Source organism: Pelodiscus sinensis, chromosome 7, assembly GCF_052426305.1.
Source record: "Pelodiscus sinensis isolate ZL-2025 chromosome 7, ASM5242630v1, whole genome shotgun sequence".
Lineage (NCBI taxonomy): Eukaryota > Metazoa > Chordata > Testudines > Trionychidae > Pelodiscus > Pelodiscus sinensis.
In genome coordinates, this window is record NC_143058.1 from 10,130,152 (window position 1) to 10,138,235 (window position 8,084).

Sequence of the window (8,084 nt, forward strand, 5' to 3'; positions counted from 1 at the left end):
GACAATGTAGTTTGTTTAGAGAGCTAGCAAGAGATCTATAGAACTCATTAGTCACTTATTGGTCTGAACAAAGCAAAACACCAATCCTATACGGTACTGAGGAACTTTCTGCAAATCATTAAGGGTACGTCTACACTACAGAGGAAGATCGAAGCTGCCGCTGTCAATCTTCCAGGGTCCAAATTAGCAGGTCTAGTGAAGAAAGCTAATTCGAACTGAGAGGGGTACTCTTGTCAATGCCACTAACCCTGCTTTCAGGAGGAGTAAGGAAAGTGAAAGGGAGAGTGTTCTCCCTTCACCTTCCTGCACTGCAGACAGCACCAAAAACCAAAGGAAGCTATTTCGACTTCAGCTATACAATTAATGTAGCTGCAGTTGCATATCTTCATTCAGCCTTGTCCCTACTCAGCCTTGTCCCTTCATTCAGCCTTGACATACTCTCAGTGCCTACAACTCCCAGCGACGTCTGGTGGAGCACTTGTAAAGCGTACCTCTTGCAGCTTGATTTGTGTGCAACGTACCTTTAAATCAAGAGAAGTCCCTGCTACAAATGCAGCTGCCATTTTAAGCTCAGAGGGAGCCAGTTAGAGGAGAGGCAAACACAGCATGCTCTCTCTCATGGGGCTCGTCTAGAATACATCCCTCTTTCAAAAGAGGGATGTAAATTAGGCAGATTGAAAGTGCAAATGAAGAGCAGATTTAAATATCCCGCGCTTCATTTGCATATTTGTGTCTGGTCGCTGTTTCGAAAAATGGCATTTCGAAAGTGAAACCACAGTCTAGACACAGTTCTTTTGAAAAAAAAACCAACCTTTTTTGAAAGATCCCGTACTCCTCCTTTTTCAGGAGTACAGGATCTTTCGAAAAAGGTTTTTTTTTTTTAAAGAACCGAGTTTAGACTGCGGTTTCACTTTCGAAATGCCCTTTTTTGAAACAGCGATCGGACACGAATATGCAAATGAAGCACAGGATATTTAAATCCACATTTCATTTTCACTTTCGAACTGCCTAATTTACATCCCTCTTTCAAAAGAGGGATGTAGTCTAGACAAGCCCATGCAGACTTTATTTTTTTCTCTTCTGTTATAATACTCATATACAGGAAAGGTTATTTAAACTGAAGTTCTCTGCTTGCCCTTGGCATATGGAAAAACATACCTAGTGGGTTTGTGGCACTTGAAGGGTGGTTTCGGGCCTTGATTATAATATTTAGAGCCAGTCCAGCTGGCCTGTTCAGGTAAAACTCCTGGGAGAAGTTGATGTTAACTTGCAATATTGGGCTGTGTATTGGAAATGATTATTGCCCTGTGTAAAAGCACTAGTCGGTGTTCTGATCTATTGCTATTCAGTTATTGTAATAGACTTTACACTGGACTGCTTCTTTGGTAGCTGCTTTCACATCCAGAGAGTCCTAGCTTTTATGGCCAGGAGGGAATATAGTGATTGACGGCCAATTTGCATCTTTGCTAGCCTCTAACTACTTCACAATCTAAACCAGCCGGCTCAGTGCAAGCTACAATATTTGAGGCGCTTCCTTCTGCAATCCCAGGGTCTGAGCCAAAGCTTATTGAAGTTAATGGGAGTTTTTCCAGTAACTTCAGTGGGCTCTGAAAAGGAACTGGAGGGTGAGAAAAATGAATGCAGTGGTCGCACAGCCTCCTCTATGGCTTGCAGGCTCTGAATGGGAAGTTGTCTGCTTATTGCAATAAGGCGGATTTTTTAATAATTTATTTTGAGGACCATATATTCTGCATTTTAATTACAGCTCTTAGACTATAAGGAAATAGCTTGAGCTCCAATTCATCTTGTTTCTCAGCCAGGAAGCTTGTTTTTCATCTATTATAATAATAAATGTACTGCTGATAATGGCGCAGGTGTAATATTGTGTATTGGGTCCGAATGAATTCTGTTTATGCGTTATTGATGTGACCGTTTGCAAATATTTAACAAACAAATTAACAGGCTTGCTTACCCCCTCCCCCTGGTGTTTTGGTTTGAAACCTCAATCTTTTTGACAGCCAAAGCTGGCTGGGATTAGTAATTATTTTTGCTTAAAACATAATATAGTTTTGTCCTCTCTGCTTACAGAAACCATGTGCATAAAGACCATTGGAAGCTTGAATGAAATCCATATCGGAGCATCTTTTTCACCCTTGTAGTCACCTTGACTCTTCCAATCTCACCCGGTGTTTGTCTCGTTTGTGTAGATTTTAAATGTATTCGTGTATATCACCTGTAACAGCTCTGCTGCATAAAGGAGATGTCTGTAAATATTAGTTAATCGATGAGGTGCTGATACATAGTGCTGTTTTTGTTAATCTCTAAGGTGCTACAGGACTACTCATTGTTGCTCAGGGATATGGCATTGTTCTGAGACCTCTGGGGCCCTAAAACTTCTTCTTGTGGTGGAATGAAAATGGCTTTCTCTGTACGTTGAGGTCTTAACATAGGGAGAGCCGCAGTCTTTGTATGGAAAAAGGGGCTAGGGAGGGGATGGATCTTGATGATTCCCTGTTCTGTTCATTCCCTCTGGGGCACCTGGCATAGGCCGCTGTTAGCTGACAGGATACTGAGCTAGATGGACCTTTGGTGTGACCCAGTATGGCCGTTCTTATGCTCTTTCCGGGCCCAGGGCAGGGAGTGCTTGGAAGATAAGGAGTAAGAACTTGAATCCGATTTGAAATTCTCTGGGGAGCCTGTGAAAAGAGCAGAGGACAGGTGTGAGATGCTTGTGGGTACCTTGTGTCGCTAAGGAGATGTGCTGCAGCGTTTGGCACTGGTTGGAGTTTCCTACTAATTGAAGGCGTCACATCCAGATCTATCCGAATGCTGTAGGCAGGTGTGAAGGTGACAAGGCAGGAATAAAGTAGTCCCGGCTTTCGTCTGCTAGGATCAAATGGAGTCTCCTTGCCACTCCTCCTGCACAATCCTTCAGGCCAAAGGGGGCAAGTTCTGAGAGCCTTCTACAGTTGTGGAGCACCTCAAGTCCCACTGCAGATTCATTCAGTCTCCCACCCTTGCATCGCCACTGTGAGACCCCCACAAATCGTCCTTCAGCCCGGGCTTCTCCCTCCAGGTCCCCTGCTTGGTGATGAGAATACTGCAGTAATATACCGAACATTTGCTTTGTCGACTTGGGTTTGTGATTCAGTGCCAGATTCGTTGCCATGAGGGACCGAAAAAAAAAGGAGTAAGTGAATAAGGAAAAACCATACAACACTGCTGTTATCACTGGAACTAATTAGCCCCCAGATCAGCCAAGACCTGGAAATCAGCTCCTATTTTATCCTAGGCATGCTAGTGAGGCATTGTGGGAAATCTTGCACTTCCCCCTTCTTTGCTATATCATCAAATCTTCTTTCCATATGTCACTCCCACCGCCATCGGCAGCATTGAATTAACTCGTCTTTTTTTCCTTCTTAATCTGAAACATTTATGCCCCCAACCTTAGCCGGAGGTCAGGCAGAAGGTAAGCCAAGCTTTCCCAGATGCGTGCATGCTGCTGACTCTCTGATGAATGCTACGCAGCCATCTGGCTCCAGAGGGAAATGGCATAACAAATGAAGCGATGCCTGCGTAAGTGAAATATTGATGAAGAGGATCCTTATTGGACAGAGCGCTAATTACATAAAAGCTGTGTCATCTCAGAGCTGACAAGATCTAATTGCTCTCCAGCTGATTTTTGAAAGGGGTCAGATTAAGAAGCAGATAAAAGGAAACCAACACGGGCTTGTTCCAGGAACAGATCTTGCTAAATCGCCCTTCCAACTACACATAGATTTGTGATGCTTTTCTCCGGGGGATGGGGACAAAGAAGGAGAGGTTTGGTGCCTTGTGTTGTCTGCCAAACAGCACTGCGAGGAGCGTGCTAGAAATGCTGCTAAGACAGGTTAACAGCTGTTTGTGAGAGGAGGTGGGATGTATAATCTTAGCTCAGGCCAGGAACTCTCGAGTTCCAGTCCTCACTCTGACTCCGACGCCCACCCCAGCTGTGGGCAGATCACTAATAGTCACTCTACATCTCGTTTTCCCCAGTTGTAAAAGGGGATAATAATAATAACAAGCTACTTCCCAGAGGTGTTGTGGGGGTTGGTTAGGGAGGAGGTGTGTAGAAGGGTGCTGCTGCAAGAGCTGCTAATTAGCCCCTGCTCTGTCAGCTCCAGGAGAACAGATCAGGGCTGATGAAAAAGGCTGATGCCGGCTGCAGCTGGACTAGCCAAGGGCTACAAAGGCTGGGAAGGAGCTAGAATTGTCAGGCAGGAGGGAGCTGGAAGCCTCCTAGCTGATGAGTGATTCCCTCTGTAAGGGGAGAAAACTATATATTGGCTGTATATAGTTTGGCACTGTAGTGGGACAAGCTAAGGTGATATGGGTGTATTACAGCCCTGAGGTCTCACTAAGCCTGATTTGGGAGCATAACAGATGCCCAGGAGGGGGGGCTTTGTGTATTCTGTTACAAGTAGATGGTACCTAGCACAAGAATGAGGGCAGAAGGCACAGGGAGCCTTCATCTTCCACCTGTGCCAGCAATGTGTACATAGGCCCGACAGTGCTCCCATTGACCTCCACTGGAGTTGAGGGAGCTTAGTGCAGCTAGGAATCAGGCCCCGTGAGTGTAACAGCATCTGCCTACCGCATGGCAAGCGGGTGGTGTGGGGCCATGACCCACCCTTCCCTGCACCAGGCAGGATGTGCAGCAGTGCATGTTGTACAAAACGAGTACATCACAATGGTTGTGCTTTCCTTGTGCTCCTGCAGGTAGCGTCCTTCCAGGAGTTCCCTTTGGGGTAGGCTGGGGGCTGTGCAGATACAATCGAGCCCTTCATGTTTGCATGAAGCTCTTTGAAGATGAAAAGCCTAAGGACAGCGGTTCCCAACCGCTGGTTCACGGACCCCTGCCAGACGGGCCACAGCACACTGCCGGGCTACGGCCCCAGCGGCTAATGAGCCCCGCCCACTGGGGTTCCGCAGAAGGTGCATGCCTGCATGCGCACAAAAAAATTCTCTTCCCGCCCAGTTCCCCACACAGCAACAGGCCGAGTGGCACGGCAGGCAGCCCCACCATGGTTCCAGTTCCAGTGGCCACTAGGCTGACAGGGCCTCGTGATGGGCGGCTCTGGTGCTTGGCCAGGGCCAAGTACCACGTGGAGGGTGGCTGCCCTTGTCACCGGGGCCAAGTGCTGCTTGGAGGGCGGCTGCCCCAGTAAGCCTGTTCTCCTCCCACCCACTCGGTGGGAGCCTCCCTCTGGCCTCCAGCTGCTCCCAGCCAGTGTGCACATGCAGGGACCTGCTGCCGCCTGGCCGCACTGAGCCTTGGGCGCTTTATCCTTCTTGGGGGCTTCTCATGCATTGGAAGCAAGGGAAATCAAGGTTCAAGGAATCCAAAAAGCAAGTCACTTCCTTGATTTTGACATGCATTGTACATTTATTTTTATTATCCCAACATCTGCATTTTGTATATTTGAAGAGCTCCTTATTATATTGGCATTACAATTCAAGAATTCACCATCTTTATTCCTCTGATGAAGTCCACATGACTACCCCAGCTCTGTCAGCCGGTCCACAAAGCTGTCACTCATTTAAGTATGCGTGCCGCGGTTTCATTTTTCTCCCTGGCCGGATGCTGCTGATGTGAAGGTTAAGAGCCCACTGCCTCATCCCGTGCCATCATTACTATTTTTTAACAAGAAAGCACTGTCCATATTTTTGGTTATGTTTTGCAATTCTTGAATACTACTTTGAGGGGGAATAATAATAAAAAAAAAATCTGTTACAATGACATGTATTGTGTGTGCACAGGTGCAATGTAAAATAACATGCGACTGCTTAAAATTAATTACAATATTGAATATGTAAATAAGCAAATACATTAATTACCATAATAAATATGCAAATATTTCTGTGCCGGTCTGCCAAAAGTTTTTAAATGAGTTTGCCAGTCCACAGTATAAGAGATTAGGAACTGCTGCCCTAGCGATCACATATTATGTATTAGCTGCTAGCAAGTTTTGCAGACACATCTCTTGCTGTTGAAAGTCCTGTAACTTCCCACAAGCAATTAAAAACCCTAGCTGAAACAGAGCTGCAACTCTTGGATCCCTTCTGAAGGTGTGTGAAAGATAGAAAAGTGCAGTTTGTTAAACCTAGGAACCTAGGGTGTGTCTAGACTACAGGGTTTTGTTGACAAAAGTGGACCTGCGTCTACACTACTGCCGAGTTCTGTTGACATAACGTCAACAGAACTCAGCAGTTTTGTTGATGGCTGTAAACCTCATTCTATGAGGAATAATGCCTTTTGTCGACAGAGTTCTGTCGACAGAAGGTGTTCTTGCATCTACACTGTCCTTTGTGTCTACACTGTCATGTTGACAAAGTGGCTTGCTTTGTTGACAGAACTGGATGTATTCTAGATGCTCTTTGTCGACAGAAGTTTTGTCTGTTGACAAAAGCCTGTAGTCTAGACATACCCCTAGGCTACGTCTACACTGGCCCCTTTTCCGGAAGGGGCATGTTAATTTCAGCGATCGTAATAGGGAAATCCGTGGGGGATTTAAATATCCCTCGCGGCATTTAAATAAAAATGTCCGCCGCTTTTTTCCGGCTTTTCTAAAAGCCGGAAAAGAGCGTCTACACTGGCCCCGATCCTCCGGAAAAAGCGCCCTTTTCCGGAGGATCTTATTCCTACTTCAAAGTAGGAATAAGATCCTCCGGAAAAGGACGCTTTTTCCGGAGGATCGGGGCCAGTGTAGACGCTCTTTTCCGGCTTTTCTAAAAGCCGGAAAAAAGCTGCGGACATTTTTATTTAAATGCCGCGGGGGATATTTAAATCCCCCGCGGATTTCCCTATTATGATCGCTGAAATTAACATGCCCCTTCTGGAAAAGGGGCCAGTGTAGATGTAGCCCTAGTGACACTGCAGAATGGTGTGGGAATCTGGGCTTTCAGTTCCTACTTTCACTAAGGACTTTAATAAGAGGCTTCTTACGAGAGGGCAGAGGCAGAGGGTGGGTTTACCAGGTATAAAGTTACTAGCCTTTGGCTAAAGCCAGAAAGCCAGAAAACTGCTCTTGCTCCTGGTCTCTGATCTTCCGCTGATGTGAACGTATTGAGGGACATGCCAGGAGTAGCCTGTGGTGTGCCAGGCACGTCTGCTGCACCTGACTTCCAGCAAAGCATCATGGGATTTACACGCGCTGTAGGAACCAAAGCAAAAGCCTGTGTTCTGCAGGAAGTCAAACTAGAAGATCATAATGGTCTCTGCTGGCCCACAGATCTGCAACTCTAGGAGGAAAGTGTGGTATGGAAAAGCTGGAAACCACCTGCCTTAAACCTCTTACAATGAGAGGAAGAGGATGTTTGTTTTAAACATGGTGAGTCACTGGCATCCTACATCCCTGGGTATCTACCCATGCAGAAGTGTAAGGTGAAATCCTGGCCCCATTGAAGCCAGTAGCCAAGGTCTCCTGACTTCAGTGGGACTGGGATGTTATCGCGAGATGCTATAGACGGTGTTTTAGCACAGCTAATTATAAGAGGCCTAGCTTGTTTCCCGTTTAATTTATGGGAAGATGAATAGGTTCTTATCATACAATACATTTAATTCTGGTTTGGCCTGATTTACGGAGTGATGTGAACTTTATGGGGAGCTTTTAATTCAGTAGGATGAAGTGTGATCAAGGAGCTGATACATTTGATTCCAAAGGTGATGCATCAATTTCAGTGTGAACTGCATCAAATGTACCAGGCGGTGTATGTGTTCCAGCGTGTGATAGATGGGTGAGAGCAATGCCAAGTTATTTTGAGGGCTGCCTCCATACAATTTCTCTTGTTTGCCAAAACGTCTCCCGGCAGAAGAAAGTGGCCTCAGTGGCTGCTGTTTAATTAAACTCTGTAGGACCTTTTGCAAATGTATTGGATTCTAAAATGGCTCTGACTGGATTTTCCATCCAAGTCTACTCAAAATGATGGCCATCCACAACTCCCTCCTCAAACCTGGGGAGGCCAGGGCAGGTGCCACCTAACATACAGCACCTGTCACGACAACAGTAAGAATGTTTGGTATCATCGCTTTGATTCAAAAAGAC